Source organism: Pipra filicauda, unplaced genomic scaffold (assembly GCF_003945595.2).
Source record: "Pipra filicauda isolate LSUMZ 115617 unplaced genomic scaffold, ASM394559v2 scaffold104_size2351352_pilon, whole genome shotgun sequence".
NCBI classification, from domain to species: domain Eukaryota; kingdom Metazoa; phylum Chordata; class Aves; order Passeriformes; family Pipridae; genus Pipra; species Pipra filicauda.
Window position 1 is genome coordinate 2,276,743 of NW_024103485.1, and position 25,036 is coordinate 2,301,778.

General features: G+C 39.5%; 2 long non-coding RNA genes across 3 annotated transcripts in view; both read left to right on the plus strand.

The window, feature by feature from the left end:
- The first annotated feature begins 284 nt into the window (after positions 1–284).
- On the plus strand, positions 285–9,575 carry LOC120322874. The gene is made up of 4 exons (XR_005562811.1): positions 285–535; positions 697–990; positions 2,783–2,938; positions 9,482–9,575. It is a non-coding gene; the product is annotated as an uncharacterized LOC120322874 (long non-coding RNA).
- A 2,356-nt stretch (positions 9,576–11,931) lies between these two features.
- The window catches only part of LOC120322875, a 32,966-nt gene continuing 19,861 nt past the window's right edge, over positions 11,932–25,036 (plus strand). For both annotated transcript variants that reach the window (XR_005562813.1, XR_005562812.1), the window contains exon 1: positions 11,932–12,104. This is a non-coding gene — a long non-coding RNA (uncharacterized LOC120322875). The remainder of the gene's footprint in view (positions 12,105–25,036) is intronic.

Here is a 25,036-nt window from a genome sequence, read left to right on the forward strand (position 1 = left end):
TATATATAAATATATGTAAAAATAACATATAACTATATAATTTCTGTATAACATATATGTCATGTTGGATAATGAGCTGAAACAGACTCTTTAAAGAAATCCCTTTTGCTGTTACAGAAAGGAACAGGATTCCCATGATGTGTATGTACAGTGCAGAGGGAACTCAATACCCAGTTAGTAGTTCACTGCATGGCATTTAAAATCAGTATAATGATACCAAAGTTAGCAATGGCTTATAACAGCAACCTTTTCTTTGCTTCAGGAAGATTTTAAATACTCATGGCCAGGATCTTACCGAGAGGAAGCTCTTCAGTGGATGAGGGTCTTCCTTTGTTGCTGTTGACTGGACAGTGAATTTCCCCAAAGGAGAAGGAACAGAATTTGGTGGCATCCAGAGAAAGCCACACAACCTCATTGCAATGCTCACCTGTGAACAGACTCACCTAAGAGGAGAAGAGAATCAAATCATGCAATCTCTGACCATCTGTCCATTATCTGCAGCTGGAACTAGATATTGTCCAGAGGAGAAATGATGGTCAGTGAGTGAGTTCAGTTCAATTCCCTTCCCCCTTGTAGTGCTCAGGGATAGACCATTGAGTGCTTTCTACTTACCAGGGTAACTACCTTGACTTATAAAGTCAAATAGTCTGACTGACTTGTTAGGCACTGAAAATGCAGGGTTTTTTCTCTGCTTAGGCTCCCAAATGTAAATGATAGCACAGAGGTGCCCTGAGGATTGGAAGAGGAGCTTGGCTTGGATTCAAGGACAGTCAAAACAACAGAAGAGGTAGTACATAATCAGTGACCTCTCTGATAAAGGTCGAAAAGCATCTATGGCAAAGGTAAAAGGAAGGACCCTCAGAGCCCCTACAGTTGTGTTCTATCTTTGGACTGAAGGGGAAAACTGCAAGCACTGAGCAGCATCCTTGTGGTACTGCACTCGAATTTAAGGACTTTTCCTGGAAACAGCCTAAGTGCAACTCCAGCCAGGTAATAAAAATCCCTCCTCAGACATTCACCCTAAGAACTGACGTAGCTCTGATGCATTAAGACGCTGAATTAGTTGGACAATGCTGTAATCTTCTTCATTTCCCAATGCACAGGAATTAAAGAACTGAGTAGTGTTAAAACACTTTGAATGCCCCTAAGACCTGTTTGGATGGTTCTAGCTGGAGGAACTGTTGTCTTGCCATTCTTGTGTGACCAGAGCTCTTTGTCTGTCTACCTCTAATTGGTGCATCTAATGCACACCAAGCAAATAGCATTGCCCCATGGCAATGCCTGCTGCCATTTCAGCTTTGAAACTCTTGTTATTTCAGATTTTAGAAAACTTGAAACTCTCCACTTTGGTCTGGCTTTGTATTGGTTTATCTTCATGTTCAGTTTCAAAAAGAGGTTTGGCTAAATGAGACACTGCATAGCTGTGTGCATAGTCACAGATGTGCACAGCTGGGCACTATCTGAGGCTTTCCCAATTGTGCTTTCATTCCTTCTCCAGTTCATACGTCCAAATGGTTCCTGAGAGAAGTCGAGCACCAAACATAAGCGAAAATATTTTGCCCTTTCAAGTTTGAATCTCTAAATGTTACTGTTCCCCTTGAGGTCAGTGCAAGATTTTTATTTCCCTGTTCTAAGCAGGGTAGAAAATTGCCAGTATTTTTTTTTCCTCATCTTCACAGGATTTATCCATGTGCAATCACTGCTGATTGGATTCTCCCTTTTCAGGCACCCAGCTGTGCTGCCTGAATGCTCACCCCAGCCTGCCTGCCAATTTTAAATGCTTTACAGGGTCATGTTTTTATTCAAGCCAATCTGAATTGCACAGCACATCAAATGTTCCACTTCAAAAAAACCCCCAAAAACCCCCACAAAAAATCTGCCCAAACTAGCTACCAAAAACCAAACCCACCCTATCCCCCAAACCCCAACCTCACGTCTTATATTTGTGGGATATCCCACTGTAGAATGACATTTGTCATGACAAGAGCTGCATCTGAACAGAAGTGAAGTTGGGCCTCTCCTGAGAATTTCGGTGGTTGGGTTACCCTGTTCCTCCTTGAATATCTCACCTTTTCTACCATGGCAGAACTTTTTCCTCAGTCACCACCTTTGGAAGCTTAAGTTGCTTTATGGCAACAAATCTCTTCCAACCACCTTCTGCAGGAAATGGAAAAAAAATGTCTTGTCATATAATGAATGAAGTTGCATAATTGTTTGCCCATGTTGAAAGCTCCATTATTTTGTTCAGAAGGTCTTTCCTGAATGTACTTTTTTCTTCACTGATTTGAAAGCTGAGGTACTTTTCTGAGCCAACCCATTATGAACTCGGGAGAATGAAAGCTGATTTTGTGGCTCAAGGGGAGTACCTTGTGAAACTTAAAGTATTCATGAGCTTTTTGACTACAAACCAGAGAAACTGCAGTAGTTTTAGTTTTGATTGCTGTGGCTTGAATTACTGTCAGAGACATCTCTCTCCTGGATGATTGTCTTCAAAGTATTTCTCCCCTTAATATGCTTGAATGATACCATGATATGTTCTGGTTAGGCTGCTGAGGCTGCAAGATAACAGATGTGTGTTTACATAAGTTGTCACTGTTCTTTCTCTTCTCTCTCTTTTTTTTTTTTTTTGGTCAAAAAGTGTGTGACATTTTTGTCAAAATCAACTCTTGAACACTTCTCCAATGTTATTGTCATAACAGCTTCTGTTAAGAAGGCTTTAGAGGGTCCTTCAAAAACTAAAGATAATCTTTGAATAATAACATATGTAAACTTGAATTCACAGACCTACTGGAAATAGTGGAAAACTGAGAAAAAGTTGTCATGGAAACCACTAACACCGAGATATGGGTGAAAAAACAAGCTTTCATTCAGAGACCACAATTATTTGCAAAAGAATCTGTGAGCTTCTGAAACGCTTTTTCCCTACTCAGTTCTGCTGGTAAGACTGCTTTTAATTTTCACAAATGTATGTGTGGATTCACATGTGTACACAGATGAGGAACACTGTGCTTTGTGCTAGATGAATAAAAAAAGAGTTCTGGAAGATGAAATTGCTGAGGATCAAAGAGACAGACTAAGAGGAGGATTTTGTTGGCCTCTCATGTTTGATTAAAGGTTTTCCATTTTTGATAAAATGTGTTTATTGACTGAGCACAAAAGAGAAAAACGTCTGTCTGAAATAAATGTATGGGCATGATGTGGAATAAAAAGAGAGTATCTGACAAGCCTGGCTGATCAGAAAATGAAATGGCAACTGAAATCAAGAAAAGGAAAGGAAGTCTGTGTTTATAGTCTGTATTTTAGATATTCTTCTATTGAGTTTGCGTTGCCAAAAGTTATTCAACATTCCTACCAAATGTGTAGTTTGTATTTAAATATGGATTTATACAGCAGTTGTTTTTAATTCAGATGTTTAAATTGTTTAAAGATTGCATTGGACAATGATAGGTCTGTCTAATTTAGGTAGATCTAAAATTAAAATGTTGCCTCTATCTTTACAGAGCTCTTTCAACTCAAATATTTCAGTGTTACAAAATTCTTTGGAATGTACTGAACTGACAGTTCTGCACAGAAGACTCAGGCTATGTTCTCAAAGGCCTATGACATACACTTTGAGAGACCTGAAGTACAGAGTGACTTCAAATAGGGAAAGACAAGTCAGATCTTGAATTTTTTTTCTGTTTCATTCAGCTTCATAAGAAAAATACATTTACAGAAAAGGTTTGAGATGGTTCTTCAAGACTAACAGAACTTAGAACAAGGTTCTAAGCTGGAACAGACAGAACAAGACACGTTATTCAGGGAATGAACAAATCTCCAGTACAGCAAAATAGCATATGGCTAAGGAGGATTACCTCAGTTTTTGTAATAATCTTGTAAAAATAAGGCATGGCATTTCTTGGTTTGTTCCTGAAACATGTATAAGCAATCTGTATTCCTCTGTGCCTGCCATGCAACACTTCTTTTCAAAATTCAGCATCATTCAATAACAGGTTTTGTGTCAATTTTGCAGGAAACACTTTTCAGGTTGTGGTCTCTCTAGACCTGGATGTTCTTAGGTCTGTGATGTGCTAGTGTGCATGGAGTGGTGGTTGTTGTCAGTATTACTGTGATGACTGGGCACTCAGTTCCCCTTTTCCCCACAATGTTGAGAAGGCTTAATAACATACAAGAGGTAAATAAGTAAGACTTAAGGTCAAGTTCCAGCTGAAAGAGCTGAAATACTTGGAGAAAAATGAATCTTATGAAATTGTAATCCTCGTTGTAGCTCAACAACTGGGTAGTCAGCTAAACACTAAATTTTCTTTCTAGAGGCACTGCAGGCATATTCTTGCTATTACAGATGGAGGGCTTGAAGTTCACAGAGTTGAGTGGATTGCTGCTTTTGGATTCTGACACAAAGCTGGGGAGACAGGCTTATACCTCAATATCAGGCTACTCTGTGCTGGCAAGCTCTCATCAGTGTCTTTCCACCCTATCTGTTCTGACTTGGAGGCCTAACAGCTTCATGGTATGGTTTTCATGGAGTTACTCAACTATTGCTGTCTTCCTTCAGTCACAGGCATTGATGACTTCTCTCCCTATTTTATTTGTTTGTTTATTTCTTACTCTAAGCCTAGGTTCCTATTTCTAATCCAAACAGACACATTTTTGGAGACTTGCATCACCTGCTGCTGTGGTATTTAAAATACAAATGTAAATAAGCTCCCAGCTCTTCTCTCTGGGGATAAGTGCTTTGGATGTTTGAGGGGTATTATTTCTGGTTTGGTTTGCTGCCCTCTGTCTAATGCAAGTTTTTAAATGATGCTGTGCTTCTTTGGTCACTAATACTTAGCCTTTCCAATGGGGGATTATTTACTGTTGCATGCTTGATTTTGACTAGGAATAGTGAGGCAATAACCTTACATCTTAATTAACCAGAATTCATGATGCAGAGTTTAAGCTGAGACTCTGCTTTGGTGTCAGTGCTGTATGACTCACTAAAAATCCCAATACAATAGTAAAAAATCTTAATTGGCAAAATGATCACTCTTGTTTTAGCACTACAGGCCCTAGAGACAGAGCTAGTGAATAAAGATGTCAGACCCCTAGATACCTGATGAGAGCTGCTGTTGACTCATACTAACAATTATATAGAAAAAGTAGGGTTTCTTCTGCATTTTGAGTTTGCCAATGAAACTTCATGTTGAATAAGAAGGACATAACTGGGCCAGATTCATCTAGTCCTGCCTGTTGTCTCTGACAGCAACAGTAGTGGCAATAGAAGATGGGAAAAAAGAACAAGGCAGTGTTATAGTTCCTGAGCCAAAGGTAGTATCTGAGTTTAAAAGCAAGGTATCTGGCAGGTTGGGTAGCAGCCTCATCTGTCACCAGTGTGTATTTATTGCTGTCTGCAAAGTGCTGCACTGACATTACTGCAAGCAGGACCGAGGGCTAAAATGTCTCAGGCTGCAGTAGTGATGTCCTTCACCTGAAGAGAAGGCCAAACCCTAAGCCAGAGAAGTTAAATAAAATGGCTTGTTTTTTCTGTAGCTTGAATTGATGATTTATCTTGAAATCTTAAGGGGCTGCGTTATGCCTGTGGTAGAAATCATTCTTACAAAAGCTTAGTTGACTACTCTGCCTTGTTCTGTTGATACTGGGATAAAACAAGTAAAGGTTTAATAAGGATTTCAAGCAGCTAGCCCACACTATTCATTTTACATGAATGGTTATATACTCATGTCTGTTTAGCTATTCATTACCTTGCCCTTCAGAGCAATTGCTAACTAAAGACTAATTCATTCCTATTTTTATTAAAGCAAGTGTACTTGGTGCTGTTATGATGAGCAACAGACTAAATCCATTGTGGAAGAGAATTACAGCTGGAGCCAGAAGGGGTTTAGGAGATCAACATAACAGTTTTTGGTGGAAGAGAATGGTAGTTTAATAAAACATGAAACAGGATTAATGGTGTAGATAACCTTAAAATACTGACTAGCAAAGAGCATAGTTGCAATTATACATACATATATAGTAGTAACTGGCTGATGGTGAGTGCCTGTGTTTCAAAAAGACAGTGAAAATGGTATAAAAGGCCCTAAAGACTGATTTTTTGTGTTCACATAGTTTAATTTGAATGTTAGCTAAGCAGAGAAGCAAAAAAAAACCCTAAGTTATTTCTCCCATTTTGTGGAAACTTAAACTGGTTCTGGAAAATGAAATTCATGATAGCAAATTTCACAGTTTTACTGTGGTGCTGTAAATTCTGGAGCAGGCTCAACAACTCTTGGGTTGGTTTTCCATTCTCAAGCAAACTGACTCTCTGTTCCAGGACCCCCACCATGCTCCAGGGGTGTCCATGTGGCAGGACATGCTTTTCTGCTGGGAGCAGCCTTTAACCTGCTCAGCATGCAAAGTGCTGCATGAAGCTCCCACAAACGGCAGATGATTTCTTTGGTGTCAGGTTTTTGGAGACTTTTAGCCATGGGCTATGCTGGGGAATGAAGTCTTCCTCCAGCAGATTCTTCCAGACCTCTGAGGGCAATAAACTATATTTTTTCCCCAAGACCTCACTCGTTAATTTTATAGATGCTCATTTTTTGAAAATAAACTCCAGCAAGCATTTCCCATGTGTCTTGGTTCAACTGAGATGTGTAATAGGTCTTTGCCATAGCCTTTTGTACTAATCTTTTCGTTTAATTCACAGCAACAGTGAACAAAAATTGATAAGACAGTGCTGAGATTTGCTCACAACACCCAGTGTCAATAATATGGCATTATAGGAATGGTTTGTGACTGAATTGCCATTCACCTTTTGTTATTGTTGAGTTTTAGGCTATGTACACTGAAATGTCACTTCAATGAGGGTTGTTGTTTTTTTTTAATATTTAATGCATTTTTAATAATACTGTGACATAATTTCAAAGATGTTGTTTTAGTTCTGCTAGAAATGGATCTGGTTTTATTACACTTTCCAACACCAGTAGTACCTGGACTTAAGCTAACAGATATTTCATAATAGCTATGCTTTGTTTTATTTGTTGTACACATGTCAGGTAATCATATGCCCACAGGTATTTAGGCTTTGTTCCCCCAAGCACAGGTTTTTGGTGCTACATTTGCAGTGCAAGAGTAGAAGTCTTTGGTGCTCACTGAAGGAACTTGCCAAAGAGGTTTGGAAAAATGGAGTGGCTTCATCCTTGATCCTTTCTTTTGGGATGTACTTGTGATGTGAGGCAGTTGCTGTGTGGAATGGAGTGGCCATTGCTGTGTGACATACGTACAAAACCAGTATGGCTTCTTTTAATAACGCTCACTTATCTTAATATCAGAGCATTTTAGTATTAAATCCTCCTTCTGGGCAATGAGTGTGGGTTCCAAGTCAATAACTTCAGTGTGGGCTGAACAGGAGCAGGGTGCTGTGTGCCCCCATGGCTTCTGCACGTGCCAGCCCCTGAGTGTGCTGCAGGCTGTGAGGAGGGATGCAGCAAATGTCTGTTACATGTTGTTTAGTCTCTCAGCTTTTGCCCTGGAGGATGAGTGTGCATGCTGTTGTTTGTACCATTTCCTGGGGGTTCTGCTTCAAATCAACCCACAACTGTATTCTTGTTGTAGAAAGAGAAAAAGGAAAGGTTAAAGAAATGTGCTCTGCATACAGGTTGGGGTGTGGTAAGACTTGCCTTTAGCTTCTGTGACAATTTTTTGACTGTCCTTCGGGAAAACTCCATCTCCAGCACAGTGAACTTCACCTCTACATAAACAAAGTTGTGTTGTGCTAGTGTGTCATCACTGCTGACAATGTGATTTTCAGCCTGCAGCTCTGGGAGAGCTCTTAAACATATACCTGCAGTGCCTGAAGGATATTTTGTAACGAGCAGATGAGAACAGTGACCTGGCATTAGGCTTTTTTTTTTCCCATGTGGAAAGCTGTGATGGGAGAGCAGAGTAAGTTAGAGCTGCTTCTGATAGTCTGAATAACACAGGAGAGGTGTTTCAGCATCTTTATTTATTTATTTATTAGGAGCTCTTGGCTTTCTGTCTGTGCATGCTCTGCTGTTGTGCTAGTGTAGTAGGTGTGTGTCAGTTAAGACTGTGGCATCTTCCACAGAAACAGGATAAATCTTTAGTTGATTTGAGATGGTAAGAACCTACCAAAAAGACATTGCTTCCAGTTTCTCTGTGCAGTTGAAAGCAGGACAATAGCATTCAATAGGGAATTAGACAGGAAACAACTTCCTATTTCTAGAAATTCCTTTGTCTTTTTTTTGCCCCCACAAAAAGTTCTGTAGAACTTGATAAAGAAAGTGGAGGTTAATGAGCTGCTGCAGCAGCATACTGAAGTACTTGTTCAAGTTTCAGCAGATAGACAGTCCTTTGGAAATCTGAAGATTAAACCCTGGCACCAGTGGAGTGAGTAGCAGACTCCCATTGACTTCAGTGAGCCAGGATTCAATCTAATTTCCTAATTAAATGATCCTGTTCTTCAGAAAAAGCATTAGAAAGATAAATGTTCGGTAATTGCTTTGACTATTTTCAGTGAAATCTATTTGCTTAGGATAACATTTTTCCATGACAGTGGCATAACTACTTCTGTGATTTCAAACTGTGCAAGAGATGAATATGAAGGTGAGGTAGTATATTTGGGGATTATTCTCTCAAGGCAATGATGTTGGACTCCCTTGTTGTGGTGAAACAGTTTCCTTCATTTGCTCACTGTCCTGTTTCAGACTGTTGAAATCAAAGACAGCAAAAGATGTTTAGAATACTTCTGCAAACACCAGCTCTTAAAATAACATTGTAGTTTTTTACATTCAGACATGAATATAATTATTTAGAAGATAAAAGCCTGTGTGAGGAGGATCTTTCTCTCGTGAACAATTTCACCATTATTCCTTTTGATCTAATTGGCCTAAAGCAAAATTCCTCTATATTTTCCATTACAGAGGAAGAAAAGGGAGGTTTTTTTTGCTGCTTCAAGGAGAAAAAAAAAAAAAGTGATTTGACTGCCTCTATTCAAATAAATTGTTCTATTTACTACTTTTGCACTGGAGAATTATTTTACATTTTTAGAAGTAGTCCTAAAGATTTGAGCAGGTTTTCTGAATGAGGTGAATTGTGTGTTTTAAATAGAACAATAAAATCAAAACCAAAAGTTGCCTGAACAAGTCCCACTGCCACAAAAGAAAGAAGATCGCATTGTTAGTGAAAATGTGGGTCACAGCAGGATATGCTTCATCTGTTTAATTGAATCTTTTTATGAATGGCACACTTCCGTGCTTTTCTTATGAAAGGAAACACAATGTTTTCACTTATTGGGAGGTAGGAGCAAGACTTGTATTAAAGAGATTATAGGGTATGATTTATTCACCACCGGCTGCCAGTGCTTCTGACCTGTGAGATGATACCTTATGAGAGGGCTTTCTAAGGGCAGGGGAGTTGGGATTTTATCTGATGCCCTGGGGGAATATGTTGTTCAAGGACATGCTCTCCTGCTCCATAGAGATCTCGACTCAAAGACCAGCTGGAGGGTGGAAGTGCCATTGGAACACTAAATCTGGTAATGCAGCATTTGAAGGAAGGTTGTTTCTCCATGTCCACGTTGAGCAAGGGAGTACAGCACAGAGACACTGAGTTACCAACACCAGCTCAGGTGAGTATTCCATCCAGCATTCCATTTCCAAGCAGAGAGTTCAGCTGTAAGCCAACCCTGTTTCTGGTTCCTCTGTTAGCTCACACAGAGAGCCACCTTGAGTGTCTCTGCCCTGCATTGTGTTGTCTTTCCATCTTGGACTAAGTTTGTCAGGGAGCCAGACAGAAGCCTTTCTTTATGTCAAAATATCCTCAGCAATGAAACTGTGACCCAGGTAGAGGGTTAACTGCAAAAAAAAAAAAAAAAAAAAAAATTCTTCTCTGCCTAGGAAAAATTATCCAAGGTTACAGTTCCCTTGGACTCTGAGAGAAGACAAGACTCTAGCAAGACTGGAAAAGATGCAAAAGCAGTTTACTGATCCTCTTTATTACTAAATCAATCCACAGGGATGAGGTAGGAAGATGATGTTGGATCCGTCTGTACTGATACAGAATTACGTGGGGATGTTTTCATTTGATTTAGATGTATTCCCTCTGATGGTAAGATAACTTCCTGAAAGGAAATAACATCTGATTTGGACAGATGTCTGTCATTGTAATTATAAGCTTTCAGGTGGTTAATGACAGCAAAAATGGTCAGATTCAAAATATTTAGGCTACCTCCCAAGTGTGTTCTAAATCAGATTGAGCCCTTGCACAGAAACGTGAAATAAATAAGCACATCCTCCCTGGGGCCTCTTGCACATACAGATAGAAAACAATTTTTGTCAGGGGAAGGTAAACTGCGTTTGGTAAAGCCAGAAAATGAATCCATACAAAAAGAAAGAATAAAATTCTCCTCTGTATCATTAGCATGAGTCCACTTCACTATTTCCTTTCCAATAACATCCAGAATTGGGCCACAGTTTCAGGCCTCCACTTCTGACTTGAAGCAATAACAATAATAACCACAGAAAGGTTTTAGAAAGGCTTTTTGTTTGGTCCTCCTTAGAAGGACTAAAATCATCTCAGCCAAAGATTTAGGGGTTTGATTTTAAGATCTCAGTTCTGTTGCTTTCTTTTTTTCTCTCTCTCAACAAGGTCCTCAGCTGGTGCAATTTCTTATCATGGAATAATCTGTTCTATGTCTTGCAGGGAAAATATAATCTTTGTTGTCTCTGTTAGCCAAGTCATCAGCAGGGAGAGAGAATAATATTGGAGCCTCTTGAACAGATTCTTTGCTTGGATTTCTTGCTTGCTTGGGAGCGTTTTCTTCTCCCCAAACACCATTCAAAGCAAGCACTTTTCCAAGCCCTGCTCATTACCCAGGACTCCCTTTCAATACCAGATTCATATTAGTCAATGTTTATGCAACTTTCCAAATGTTACAGGAGAAGGAAGAATTCTTTGCCAGCCATAAATCTGGGATGTGGGCATATTTGATGGTAATAGCTCATCACATGAGCTAATTAGTTGGTGATTACTTTAACATGAAAGGAAAACATAGTATAAAAACTTTATTGTATTCCACTTGTCCTCCTCATACAATAACCCTGAGTTACTTCCATATATTTTTTCCTTTTTGTTTTGATTTTAACATCCTAGGGCTGTTAAGTCTGCTTTACTGCTTTTCCGTATCTTATTTCAAAATGTGACCTTACACAGGATTCAGTTCATCAGTTAACAATTAACAAACAGGCTTCTTTCCAATCATAGTTAAGTTCTTTAAATGATGTTTATTCTGATCTCTCTTAAAGCAGAATAATTTATGCAAACTCCTCTAACCTTGAAATGGAATTCAGACTGCCTGCAATTACCTGCAAAGTTCAAATTAACACAGAAGCCTTTTTCACTTCACAAGCATCTTTTTTTTTTTTAAGTTCAGGGTCACTCCTCAGCCTCACCTACAGAAGGCAGAATGGTTTTGGCTTTTTGTGTCCTGGTTTCATGTCACATCTTCTTAAAAGGATGAGTGGCACTGGCCCTGCTCCAGTGTGGGCTGAGCGACAGGTCGCTGGCAGCAATTGGCAGCTGCCAAGTTATGAGTGGGCAAATTTTCTGTGTCCTGCACCCCATGTTCCCACTTTGCAGCTCTCTTATAGCCATGGTTGAAAGATGGCTTGCAACAGGTAAGAAATCTCCTCAGTTAATGGAGCTTCCACAGGAAAAGGTGTTTCCTGTGTACCCATCCACTCAAAATTTGCCATTTCCACGTCTGTGACAGAGTGAGGGACTCTTGGTTTTTTTCCTGCTAGAGTAGAGCAATCATGGAATTTTCTGTTTGATAAAGGTTTGGAGGTTTTGAAACTGCACTTGCATGCAGCTAATGTTACCTGTCTTTTTTTGAAGTGTCCATCCTGCAGCCACCCCCGATCTTTGGGGAAAAAAAAGGCGAAGGAGTAGCCATGTGGAGAGGCTCCTGTCTGGATGATTCCCCAGCTCACAGCAATCTGCCAAGAAGCTGGCAGGGCCTAGGGTCATCCACAGTGAAGCTTGGGATCCCAGATCACTTTGAGAGGCAGCACCAGTGAAACCAGCCTGTGAAAAAGCTGGAGGTAGGTCTGTGCTTGCTTACGGGCTTTCAGCTCCCTGTCACACGGTGAGGAAGACTTCGGGGATTAAGGGTAAGGACGAAGTCAGCTTTCAAGCTGATCCTCTCTCTGAACCAAGTCATTCCAGTGGAACATTTCAGTGAGAGTCATTTCCCAGTGGAAAAATGTAGTGCTGGAACATCATCCGGCCAGCTCTTGTTCCTGTTTTATTCAGGACTTGAGCACTCTGGTCCTAATTCTTCAGTTCCTTAAATTTCATCCAGGCATTTACACCTGTCGGATGTGGGTTTAGCAGGCTTTGCTGTTCTGCTTTTATGCCTTTCTTTGTACTTTTCCCAATATAAATAATACTAGAACAGCAAAAGCAACTGAATAAATGGCTGGAAGAAATGAGATGCAATAAGAAACCAAGGTGTTCATTTTCAGAAAAGCAAGATCTATTCAAAGCCATTGCCTATCTGGTTTTTAGGTACTATTTACTCAAAAAGGGAATAAAGTATATTGGAAAATTTTTGAAAATCGGTCCCTCAAAGGAAAATCAAGGATTGTACCTGCTGGCAGATGGTTTGGTTTGCAGATACCTGTGGTTTGTGCCATGTGCCAAAAGTTGTGCTGAGTTAGTTCAAAGGCTTGGGATGTCAGGGGGGAACAGCAGGACTGCCTGAGTTCTGCAGTCAGCTGGACTCAGCTTATGAGACTAATGCAAGAGAGGAGTTATCCTCCTATCTCTGTCCTTAGGTGCTCTGAAATTTAAAAAAGGTTTTATGGCATCTTGGGAAGCCTGTGGTCTGATTCTCCACAGTGTAAAAATCAAGCAGTAAAGTTAGAATTATTAGAAATTTCTCAGCTGCTCCTTGTGGCTCTTGACGTGGCTGTAAGTGGAGTATATGTGGCCTGACCATTTCCATAGCTGGTTGCTGATGGAATTCCAGGGCTGGTCCTGGCAGTTTGGGCATTTGGCATGCTCTTGAAACAAGCTTATTTGTGATAGGGAATTGACTGGGCACTCATCTCTCTCTCAGGTTCTCGAACACTCTCAGTGCAGCTGAAGGGACATAATTAGCATTTTAAATAAAGGCAGTGCTTCAGTGAAATTATTTTGGTTAAGATGGCCCTGTGGAAGGGTTTCAGTGTATATTTTATGCACTCATGATAGCTTGCCTCACCTGAAAGACTGAGGTCTGCAGTAGCTGAGGCTTCTGGTGGAGTTCAGGGACCTCTTCAAACAGAAGTGGTTACGTCAAGTCAACTTGGAAATAATAAAATTTGAATAATCAGTGGCAAGGGATTGCCCTGCTCAGATAAACTTTCTGTAAGTCCATGTGTTTTTAGCTTTCATAGTAAGGTAATGCTGAGATAAAACTGTAACAAGGTGATCTAGCTCCAAGATCACAGAGTTGAATTTGGAGAAGCTGATGTACAGGTGCATTGCTTTAACAGAGAAAAGTGTGGGTCTGAGTCAATGGTGTGTGTTTGGGGTCTTGGTGTGTATCCTAAAGGTCAGACACCTGCAGAAGGGAGGGACTTTATGACATATACGCCACCTTCTTCTTAACACTCAGGCAAGTCAACTAGCCAGTTGAAAGTTTGGTGTCTGAACATACCAGTTGGTCATAAGATGAATGGCTGTTTAAGAGAAAATGGCTGTTTATGCCTAATTAGAATCCTGCCAGCTGTGTCTGCATGGCTTTGGTCTAGTGAGGCCCAAGAACATCTGGTCCTCATAAAGACTATGAGCACAGAGAGGGATTTTGGTCGATGGGAGGAATGCATCACTCATGTGACTGCGAGGCAGATGGCAAGAAGTGTGATGGTAGAAAAGTTCCTCTGGGAGTCCCTGGTTAAGGGAAGCATGTCAGAGTCAATCTCTAAACACTGCAGGCCATGTTAGCTGGAGGAACTTTCTGCCCACTAAATTGTTTCCTGAGGCAAACTGTATCTGAACAAAATAGATTTTTGGTGTAGCATGTTTTCTTCCTGCCTTGATGAAACAGCTGGCCTGTATATCCACAGAAACACACCATGGCTCTTATATTATTTTCTGCAAGGGATAATCAGTAGTGAAACACTGGAACATGGAATCCTTAGCCTTTTCTCCAGCTTGTTCAAGAAAGTGATTGTGATTAAAATAATGAATGAATGAAGGAAAAGAACTTGGCCTCCCATTGTTAAAATGTTCTATATTTCACCAAACTAGTTAATACATTAATCTTCCAATCCTGTTACTGCTGGATTGCAAATAGCAGGACTTTCACCAGCTGTAGGGAGTCCTGGATCCCTGGAGCTTTGATAAGCAGAGAGAAAAGTCTAAAAGTTCAGCATATGAGGAAAGAAGCCCAGATTCCTTTTCTGGTGAATAATAGCAGTGAAGTGGTATTGTTCCTGTGTTTGCATTAGCTCGTGGAAGTCACACAGTATTCCCCTTGTGTGGCATCGTTTTGCCTGTACGTCCTCTTGACCTGACTATTGCAGCTCTCTGGCCCAAATCCCAGCTCTCCAGCAGGAGCAGAATGCTGCAGTCTGCCCTCTTATAGATGTGTCAGGAAACATGAGTGTCAGCCTCGTTTTCTAACAATTATGTTGACTCCCATCTGCTTTAGGATCCAGCTCAAAGCGCCCTGCTCTATTTAAAACTCTGTTTGACAATCTGGATATTAGCACCAAGCACAGGACAGCACAAGACTTCTCTTGAAAACAAAATACATAGAAAGGAAATAATTTTGTTGAAACACGTTAGTGGATATTAAAAGCTGGACTTTGTTTCAATCACTGTGTTCTCCATGCATCTGACAAAAACAGTGTCTGGCTTATCTGTTACAGAAAACTCCTGTGATCAAAACTCATTTCAGCTGCTGGAAACCGTTGTAATTTTCTTATTGCTAATTATTTACACCAGGAGAATGAAACCTAATTAATTTCTTTAGGTACTTTCTGTGATTGCTCGGCTTTCTCAAGGGAAAACTGAGGTCAAGAATCAGAATTCTTGGAAGGATTTGCTTTTTTGAGATGGTTTCCAAAGGTTTTCATTGCACCTGGAATTTGTCAGCCATATCCCCTTGGGCTGTGCAGAGAGAGCATTATGCATGAACTTTTGGAGCTAGTGAAAGAGGATGCTCCAGGATTAGAGTCTTAAGCAGTCACACACACTTTTCTTCCTGTTCCATTTCCCCTCCAGTCCCAGCACTCCCAGGTCCAACCTGCTTTTTCTGTGGCAGGGATGATACTTTGGGGGTAGGCAGTGACAAGATTGTGTAGTTAAACTGTGAGTATCTTTTGAGATAAAATTCACAGCCTTTACCTAATCAGGTGAGACTAAAATACTGCAGCTCAACTAAACTTAAAAACATTTATGGTTTTCTCTTTTTGGTCCAAAGACCCTCTTATCTAAAACAGATGAGAGCTTTTCTTTGTCTTTGGAATTCATTATTCTTAAATTTTATGCTTATAAACAAACTATCAGCACTTAATGAAATGAAATACTTTTTAATAACGGCATCTATACTTTACAGTAGTAAGAAATAAAACTTCACGATAGTCGTATTTAATGAACAGATAATCAGCACCTCTTCTAACATATTTAAATGAGTTTAAGGAAGTGGGGTTTTTGGTTATAATATTTGGTTTTCCTTTATTTTTTTTTCTTACAATGAGATTTGGGCATTTAAATCTTAGACTGCTTGGAGAACAGAAGTCTTACTCCATTTTTGGCCCAGAATTCAAATAGGGGGGAAAACTGTCAGCCTGGAGCTGGATAAAACATCTCCCAGATTTTATAGGGAGTTTGAACTTGGGATTCTGAATTCATTCATTCCAAGGAAAGAAGCCAGACAAGAAGCTATATGTATTGAAATATTTTATATGTATTAAAGTATTTGTATGGCTCTCATCATGAGTTTTTGAGTGAATAGTTTTGGATCTGGATTTCAGCAGCGGTCAAGAGCCTGGATCAAGGCTTTAATTTAGGGCCATCTCGCGTTTTAAATGGCTTCTGTGGGTTTATGACCTTACTTGCATTGATTTTTTTTTTTTGTGTTTGAAACTTGATGCATTTCAGACACTTCAATGATTTAAATTGGCAAAGCATAGCAAAGTTGTTTGCAGGTAACTTATGAATATCATGGGAAGCTGACACCTGTGATTGTCAACCTTGACCTCCAGCCATCTTTGCTTTAATTAAAATCTTTGTGAAGAGCTTTGTCTAGTCAAAGATCTCTGAGGAAAGGCAAAACCACAAGTATCATTAGTAGTAAGTGCACCATAAAAGCTTAAAAATAGAAATTAATTTCTAATGATAGAAAAAAGGAGAAACATGTATATATTTTATATATATATATATATATGCACCAGCTCAAGCTGGAAAAATTGCCTAGGGATATGGGAAAATCTAAAAGGGCAAGAAGTTCTGTGTTGCTTCCTGACATTTGAGCAAACAGGTTTTTGCAGCTGTGTGTAATTACAAGAAGTTAGAGAACTGTTTATTTAACAATGATATATTTATACATTTACTAGGAAATACAGCATTAGTCAGGCATTAAAATATCTGTTAAGCTATCCATTATAGTATCTGCAAACTGAAGCCTTTAAGTAGTCATATTCTTCCGTAGTATTCTTCCATACAATCATTTTTCAGTTTCCTGTAAACACAACAAGAGAGGGATAATCCAAGGGGGAAGTTCATGGAAGTTCACACAGAAACAGAGATGTGCACCTTGAAGTTTATTTCTCTCCCTGATATAAATTTAACACCTGTTTACGTGTCAGGGCTTCTGAATTTTGGGGTGGTTTTGGTATGTTAGCTGCACTTTTGTTAGGTTAGGAAAGTGTAGTATAGTATCTTCATTCCTGATGGGGAAAACTGAGCTCTGGACTGATAAATGCAAAAGGCAGAGGGGAGACTTAGATGCCCAAATCCAAGACTAACCTCTTACCTGCAGGCACATCAGTAAGTGAAGATTTTTGATCACATGAAGTAATGCATGTCCTGAATGAGTTCTGTTACAGCAGAGCAATCTGCTGGTGTGCATTCCCTCCATGGCCTGGCTCCTGTCAGGATGCACTCAGGGTTTATCCTGTAGACCAGGCTTCACGTGGAGTGTAGCAACAGCCTCAGCATTCATGACAAAAATGTGTGGAGAAGGGCTGGATGGTGACAGTGCTCCACTTTCCACACCAGTCTCGTGGTTAGAGCATTTGATGATGTGATGCAGTCTCTTCCCTATGGGATTGTAGTCCACGTGTCATAGATGGGGTATTCTTGAAAAAAGAATGCCCCAACTATCCGAGGATAAGTGATGTATTGAAAATACTTGAATTTCTATTCTTTCTTTAAAAGTATTCTGTTAAGTTAAAGAGGACAGGGAGCTGAAGCTAGTTTTTCAAAGTCACAGGCTAACATCTTACATATTCATATTGAAACCAGAAGATGGAATTTAGTTTTAATATTTTTCTTGGGTAATTTGTCTTCTTTCTTCATCTTCTTGAATTAATTTAGTGGTGCTGAAAAGTTCTGAAATTATTTCCTGGACTAGTTTAATTATTTAAGACAATGGGAGTTGTTTAGTCGACTTCACTGTGAATTAGAACAAGTAATTTATTTAAAGGCAAGATACAGCACGAACAAGCAGTAAAGCCAACTCTCCCTTCTCTTGTTCCTCTTACAGAGACACAGAGGCACTCTCACTTGTAATTTCAACTTTGATCTCTAATCATGGAAACACCTTGTTCTCCAGATTTTTTCACTTTGAGAAAAGGTTACTAGTGATGATGTGCACACCTTCCACCTGGAAACTGGAATAGTACCATAAATTCTCATCACAGGATTTATCAAATGACTACTAGAGTATATAATAAGCGTTTAGAATAGATTTTTTTTTTTCTGGTTTGAAGCAGTTAGATGGTGTTCATAATCATATGATGTTCATAATCATAGAATATTAGAATCATTTAGGTTGGAAAAGACCTCTAAGACCATTGAGTCTACCCAGTAAAACAGCACTACCAAGGCCAGCACTTCAACAATGTTTAAATGACTCCCTTTCTGGCACTTCTGCCCAGTAGATTTCATGGGTGGAGAGCAAAACAGAGACTGTGATTGAAAATGAACAACGAGTGGGATGAATTTGCTATAATGCAGCATCTTATTATTGATACTGCAGTGCATATTACCCCCTCACCAGTAGGCAGCATATTACTGATGTGCTGTTATTGCAGCTGCAAGAGTTTTACTGATTTGCTGATTTTACTGATAGATCTCCTGAAGTGGGCAAAGCTCTCCCATCAGCCAGCTGCTTTCTGCTTGTGAAGGGTAAATGTGGGAGCCCTTTTTCCCTGCCCCCAAGAACATAAGTTTTTGACTTAATTACTAATTACTCCAGATTCTACTCCTGTTCCAGTCAGGGTCAGATCTTTGCAGCTGATATCAATGAGAATGTGATCAGGGGAATGGAGGAGAGGGTGCATCACAAAGAGAGAACCCCAGTAACTGTGTGAGGGATGTTTTCCCATCCCTGCAGAAAGCTGACTTTCAATTTGGTGTAAAAGGCAGACTAGGCACTCTTAACCCATTCTAGGATTTCTTCCACAGATAGAAAATTAAGCAGTCTCAGAAGTAAACAATAAAAGATGGGAACCTGAGGGAGTAGCACAGGAAAGGCAATGTTGTCAGTCAGCTGGGAGGTAGTCTGAGTGGTGGAGAGAGTATACAATGTTTTATCTCACAGTGGAGAAGGATGTTGGTACTCTACCTGATGTAGAGTTATTGGGTCCCAACCCTCTTTTGGGTAAGAGCTAGTAAGACCTTATTTCTTTTGATGCCACCAACTATAGTTAGAAAACCAGCACTGAACAATGCTGTGACACTAGGGGGGGAAAAACCCCAACCCATTGACTTTTGCTTTTGGTCTTACTCTTTTAAACTCTGCTAAAGAGGGATGGAACTGATTGGAGTTAATTTTATGGAGAATCTTAAAGAATATGCCTTAAGGCTTTTGCCTCTTTGTGCTGTTGGTGATACTGCTGTGTTGCTCTGGTAGAACAATCATAACTTCCCACTGACTTAAAGTACCATCTTATTTACTTCAGTGAAGGTGACTTGTGCAATCATGATTGCATTCAGACAAGGTGGTTATTTGCATGACATGTTCTGCCTTAAAATTATTGTCTGCTTACCTTCCTTAATTTTAAACAGCAGGATGCATCACCCTACAAACACCCTTACCCTGCAAACCAACCTGAATCTGGTTTTGAACTTTCTATTTTAATAATACATTACTTTTCATAATGTTAAGAATCTTTTAATTTCATTCTGCCTCAGGATATGATTTTCATCCTTCTCCTACTGAAGTTAACAAAAAGGCTTCCATTATATTCAGTGGGAGGCAGAATTCAACCAACTTTAATCCTTTTCAAAACAATAACTGGTTCATAGACTCACTTGCTACCTGAGCCCTCAAATAGGAAATTGCAATCTTAAAAATAAGGGAGGTTCAGGTCCCTACTTTTCTGATGCTTACATCTGCAAAATGAACTTATTTGTCACTTTTAAGAGAAAGAATGCTGTCTTGTAACTCTTTCATCTGTTATTGCTCCCATGTGTGCATTCAGTGCAGGGAAAAACTCTTGTAGTAATGACTCCAAACTTCTCATAGTAGTCCTAAATTGACTTCTTATTAATTCTATGTTTTCCTGGCTGTATACAGGGATGGAAATATAGACTGTATGGTGAACTGCTGCTGTGAGGTTACCCTGCTGATAGTAATATTACTCTAAAATTATATTTCTACAATACGTTGCTTGAATCTGCACCCTAAATTCACAAGGAAGACATAATAAATTCTGACTCTTCCTGTAGATTCCAATAATCCCCAAAATCACAGCCAATCTTAGCTTTTCAACCCTCTTTGATAGCCAGTGGTCCTGTATCTTTTACAAACCGTCATTATTATTATTGCTTGATCTTGTTGCTGCTTTCTGACTATTTTAATTCTGCAATTAGTCACGTGTGCTCCACAGAGCTCTGTAGAGGCATAATCAACTTTTCTGTAAAGACAGGAGATGAGCTTTGCAACTGGCATGTTGTGATGGGACCATTTGGGACCCTAATGAATATATTAAACAGTCTGGGGGAGATGGGAACTGTTTTGGGTTTATCTGAAGACAATCTTTGGAGCAATTCAGCAAAACAAAACAAAATAAGGGGAACAAAAATTGTTTTCAGCACTTCAGTTGCGACATTGTTTGCTTCAAAATGAAATGCTTCAGTTTTAGGTGACTTAAACTTCAGGCCCAGTTCCAAAGAAAAACATCTTGATTTAAGAAAGAATATTTTAGCAAAAACTTTTAAATTATTTTGATGGACTGCTCCTTCTTTGTGCCTTTCCCTTTCCTGTGTCTGAAAATGCCAAAGTTGTGGCACTAGAGCTGTAGGCTGACCTTTACTTTTTGCCACTGCATTTTTTGCATAGTTCCAGTTGTCCTCGCTTCACACCAGAGTGAAAGACAACAGTGAAAGCAGAGCTTGGACAGTCAGAGTTTCCTTGAGCGCCCTCACAGGCCCTGAGTCACGTTTGAAACCACGTCTCTGGGCTTTGCTTATGTCATCTACAGAACACAAATGGACTAAAGATAAAGGCTAACAGAAATTGTGTTCAAGAAAAACGTCCTGGGAGAGACTTAAAAATTCCTGTCTTAAGGGTGTAACCATTGGAGATGAAGGGGTTAAAACTTTTCTGTGCTTATTTTCTGGTTTCTGATTCTGCCTCTGGAGCAACTGTGCTGGTCACTGCAAGGAGTAGGAACACTTAACCAGATAGAATACTAGTTCCAGCTGGTACAGCCACTTCTAAAATCTCTCCTCTGTAGTGAGATGGTTATAATTAACTGTCCTTTCTGGTGTTTGTGAAGACACTCAAATAAAACCCCCCACCACTATATGAGAACAAAGTGCTATCAGTGGGTAATGCTGATGAATGCAGTTACTAGTTCAACAGAGCACTTGTGGGAATTTGCCCAGGATTAATCTTGATTTCCCAGCACATTTGCAGGTGAAACATATTCTGAAGTGAAATAAGAGGTTAATCATTAGAAGGCAGCTGACTGCTCTAAGCAACGGCCTTTTTCATCAATGCTTCTGATGCAAATAAAAACCCCAAACAGCTCTAAAACTAAATATAGCATAAAAGTCCTCAAAAGCCAGTCAATAAACAGTAATTATCTCTCACAGCTGGAAGCATGTTCTGCTTTGAGTGCAACCAACAAACTGTGCTTGACTGTGTGATGATTATTTCAATCAGGTTATAAAGGAGAATGCTATTTGGGAGCTGCTCACTTGGAAGGTGTTCTTGCAAGTGTGTTCTGTTTCCAAACCCTTCTCCTCCTTTCCATATTGCTACAGACCTTGATAAATGGTGAAGCCTGGCTGACTTGAATGTAAAATCAATTTATGATTCAAATATTGCTCTTGGGAAGAGCTTCATCAGCTCTCTGCCCTGTGTTCCCTCTTGCTCCCTCCTGTGCAACCATTGGCCTCAGCAGAGCCAAGCAGACTTTGAGTATGGGATTGATCCTACCAGGTCCCATGGATGAATGCCTCCTGAGAGGTGGTGAATCACAATATTTTGGGAAGGGGAAAAGGAGCAGAATAGACAAGAAGGCATCTCTTGGAAGAGGAGGTTAAAAATAGTTTTACCATGTTTCATGGTCCCAGGCACAGCCATTTGAAAAAACCTTTGAAAAGAGCTGGGGAGTGGCTTAAGCTATGGGATCTTAAGAAACACAATCTTCCTGACTGGCTGCTCTAATGCTGTCAAATTGAAGGACAGGTTTGAATTGACTCTCAAAATTAACATGTCAGCAACCATATCAGGAAACTGAATTTTATGACGTTCCAGTGATGTGTCCTCCTCGTTCCAGGAAATGAAATTCTGTGTCCCACCACCAAACAGTTCACAGAAATCCTGGGCTGGTGTGCATAATGTCCATTTCAATAAGAGCCACATTTTTCAGTATCATCTTGCAATACATGGGACCTGTTTTAGAAACAGCATGACCTTTGAGGTTTTGTTTTTCCATGCTAGAATGATGGTTGTCTTCTGGAAAATAGCATCTATTCTGATGTTCATTCTCCATTTCTGACAGTATCCAAGTATCCAGTTGTTTTCTCAGGGCATAAATAAAATATTGCAAGGCCCTTGTAGATGGATGTGCACTGCATGTCCATACTCCAAATTGTTACAGACCTCCCTGTATGCACTGTGCTGGGTTGTGAAAAAATTTCTACCTGAGATGCAGCTGCAGCTTTTAGATATTCCCATCTTTCTTCTTCCTAATTGGGTTGGTTGAAGTTTTCCCATTTGTTTTCATATCTTTGGTAAATTTGAGAAAGCAAAGAGGCTACCAGTCATTTTAGTTATTAGTTAAGCAGATCTGTTTTACTAGAATGACATGAGCAAGGAAGGTTGGTTGGTTGTTTTTTCAAACACTGGCCTCTCTTACTTGGAAGACATTTCCAGTTTTGTAACTAGTATCTTGGGATGCTGAATGTACCTTTTACTTCATTGAGTTGTTCAATTTGTATTTCATTACTTTAAAAGTATTTAGATTGTCATTAAAAGTTGAAAATAAAAGCTGTTTCCATTCTAGGTCAGGTGCTGCTTTCTTTTGATTTTGCATTATTTGTGCTGTGGGTTAAATTTGAAATTACTTCAATTCACATGAGGAATAAGAGTCTGAGAAGTTTTGTGGAATATCTCCATATTTTTTTTTACCCCGACTGTAGCCAAAAGGGAAGGATCCTCACTGTGGTTAAAAATTGTGTTTGATTATTTTGCAGTATTATATTGTGTCTTACTATGCTTGTTTTGGGGCTCTTTATAAACTGGTACAGAACAGCAATATCAGCAACGATTTCCAAGACAAAAAGAAGTACAGGAGCAAAGCAAAGTGAGCTGTTGATGGAGTGGTAAATACTCAGCTTGCTTGCTCTAGGATGTTGTGTGCCATGGCATGGGATGGCAGTGGAGTCTCGGGATTTTTTGCCAAACTAACCATTCTTCTAAACAGAACGTCAGGCAGGACACATAAAATATGTCTGAGGGTTTTGCAGTGGTGCCATTTCTAGTGTGTACCCGATCTATTCTCAAGAACCATAAAGCTTGCTCTAGTTCAGAGGTATTTTTTTCCTTTCATTTTTTTTTCCTCTTCCTTTTTTCTAGTCTTTCAGGAAAGGCTTTATCAAGACCACTGAGGAATAGGATAGATGGAGTTGGGTGTTCGCAGGTAGCCCAAAACACTGCAAAACTGTGATAGACCATAAAAGTATGATACAGTGCAGAAATTCATCACAACCAAAAAAAGTTCTCCTGAGATTAGTGTAGAACAACATATCTTGGTGTAGTTCAGATGTTCTCTCAAGGCTACATTCTTGGCAGCTCCTCACTTTGGCTGGTCTTTTTGTTTTTCCAACTGTATATGGACTTCTTTTGTTTCAAATTAGTCTGTTGATTGGCTGCAGATGTACACCAAAATGTCCTTTGTTTTAGTGTACATTTTCAAGTGAATAATGATTAGCACTGGTTGGAAACTTTTCCGCTGAAATGATTTGACAGACATTTGTGGTTACAGCAAAATTGATATTTTCTGTGGAAATGCATCACTTTTGCCAAGGAAAAAAAAACACAACTTTTTTTTGTCAAGTCATCCTGAAATTCATGGTTTATTTTAGGTCAGCTTGTTAAATGGCTCTAAGTTGTTGCATTGTTTCAGGGCACTACTTAAGACTTGTCTTTTCATGACCTCTTTTTTCTTGTTGCTCTGGGCTCCATTAATCAGTCTCCTTCATCCATCAGTATCTCTTGCTGGAGATGGCAGGATAGCAATCTGGGAACTGTAGTAGCTGTGATGCCCTCAGAGAGAGAAAATATCCCAAAGAGGAGGTTGTGGATAAGAGCACAGCTCTTGTGGGGAAAGTGCAACAGCACTAAGTTTGCAGTTACAGCTTGGAAGGGGTTTGGTTGCTTCCTGTGCCAAATGTAGTTATGGAAAACATTTCTATCTGGTAATATATAATAATTGATAATTAATTATTATTAATAATTTAATCATATCCAGGATTACAATCTTATTTATATGATGCCTCCTGTTAGCATCCGTAGTTTTATCATTTATTTATTTATGTATTTAATTCTACTGAGGTACCTTCATGCTCAGTCTTAAGGCTTAAAAAAACCAAAACCACAATAATAATAATAAACTCTTTTGCTTCTTTTTATTTGAATTTTGAGGGTATTTTTATGAAGCCTTTAAAACTCCCTCAAGTCCCATCTTGAAGCTCTTCTCTACAAGCACAAAGGCTTGAAACTTAGCTTTCATTAAGAAAACACAAGATCATTAAGTAATTACTGTTTTTCAGGAACTGTGGCTCTGAGGGAAAAAAATAACATTACAAGACTTTCATTGGTATATTGAGAGCTGGGTATATATAGTGCAAGTTTTCCAATCACATGTGAGAGCCACTGCACAGGAATAGTGGTGATACTTGTTTTGGTGGTGATTGCAGCAGATTCCAAGCCTTTAGGAAAAATTGGAATCAACTTTTACATTATTATCTTTCTTCTTGGGGCCATAGAATTCTAAGGGCCATAGAATACACACAGTAGTTATGTATTGTGTGTCAAAGTGTTTTTGACAGGACCAAATCAGTCAAATGAAAATCCTTTCCCCAAGAAAATAATGGATTGAGGGAGTAAAGAAAGGAAGAAAAAAGAGAATATGGAAGGAATGAGGAATTAGTGGCAAAGAGGTCTGGGAGAAAGGCTGCCAGACCCTCCCCTGGTGTAATTTGTTTTCACTGACTCCAGTGGAGTTGTGTTGTTCCATAGGTGAGGAATTGCTGAGAGTGCACAAGGTTAGCAGGTAATGTGTCATTGCTTGATAACTGG